We start from the raw sequence: 1,614 nt of genomic DNA on the forward strand, positions 1-1,614 counted from the left end.
GACTGAGTTGCTCTGGGTGAGAAGGATCAGGAAACAGTATTGGTTCCCCAGGTGTCTGGGGCCCCAAGACTAGGAGTGGCGCAGGGCTCAAACTAGGAGTATAGAACGGCGAGGGGGGGGGATGGAAGGGTGAATGTCGCTTAGGGAGTCCCGGCGCGGAAAGCTGCGCTATAGACTTACCCCAAGAGGCCTGAGGATAGTAGTGCAGGCTAGGAGAGTTAGCCGGTGGTGCAGGCCCAGGGAAGCAGAGAGAGGTGAGGGCAGGGCCAGGACCAGAAGTGGTGTTCCTGGAGCCCAAGAAAGGGACTGAGTTTCTCTGGGTGAGAAGGGTCAGGAAGCAGTATTGGTTCCCCAGGTGTCTGGGGCCCCGAGACTAGGAATGGCGCAGGGCCCAAACTAAGAGTATAGAAAGGCGAGGCGGGGGATGGAAGGGTGAATGTCGCTTCAGGGAGTCCCGGCGCAGAGAGCTGCGCTATAGACTTACCCCAAGAGGCCTCTCCCTTTCTATTTTATCAGCAATTTGAGACATGTTGGTGGCAGCTCTTCTTTAATAAAAGGTTTGGTAGAATTAGACAATGAATCCACCTGGACCGGGGAAGTTGTTTATGTCCTCTTTATTTAATTTTGGTAGGTCACATGTGTCTGGAAATTTTTCCATTTCTTCTATATTTTCCATTTAAAAAATTATAACTTTTCAAAGTGTTTCATAATGATCCTCTGGATTTCACTGGAATCTGTTGTAATATCCTTTCCCCTTTAACCTCTAGTTTTGTAAATCTGGGTCTTTTCTCATTCCTTGGCTTAGTTTGGTTAAGAGTTTGCAATCTTGTCTAGACTCCAGTGGATGAACTTGCACTGAGGCACATCTGGGGACATTAACTTGACTGGACAGGCCTTAAAATAAATGACATAGTGGATGAAATCCAGTGGTGTGGGGCTGTGGGAGGGTGCTGATGGGGAAGGGAATATAAAGAGGAATAAGATGTTGTGTATGAAATACAAAAATTCAATAAAAAGTTTGTCAATCTTGTCATCTCTTTGGTTAATTTTATGTATTATCCTTTTAGCCTCCATTTACTAATTTCTGCCCTGATTTTATTTCTTGGTCTCCTAATTTTGGATTTAGGTTGTTCTTGTTTGTTGTAGGACCTTGAGATATACTGTTATTGAGGTTATTTGAAATCTTTTGATTTTCGAAAAAGTTTTAACGTAATTTCTTTAAAAATATCTTTATTGATTCGAGAATTTCATACAATGCATTTTGATCATATTGAGGCCCCTCCCTGTGTCCATTCCCACTTTACTCCCCCCCAACTTCATGTCCTGTATTATTATTTGTCTTTTTATTATTTCATTTTTTAAATAAATAATTTATTGAGAATTTCATACATGCATATAAGGTGTTTTGATCAATTCCAGGCCCACTCCCTCCCCTCCAACTCCTCCTGTATCTCCCCATCATTTTTTTCTGATAACTTCATGTACTCTTTTTCTTTTATTTATATTTTTATGGGGCTTTTGGGTACTCTAACATTACCTCCTCTGAAGAGGTAACCCTAAAATCTTTTAAGGATTAGATACAAGCTCCCAAATACTTTTGACATTTTTGGTCTT

This window comes from Nannospalax galili, unplaced genomic scaffold, assembly GCF_000622305.1.
Source record: "Nannospalax galili isolate Female #2095 unplaced genomic scaffold, S.galili_v1.0 scaffold857, whole genome shotgun sequence".
Taxonomy (NCBI): Eukaryota; Metazoa; Chordata; class Mammalia; order Rodentia; family Spalacidae; genus Nannospalax; species Nannospalax galili.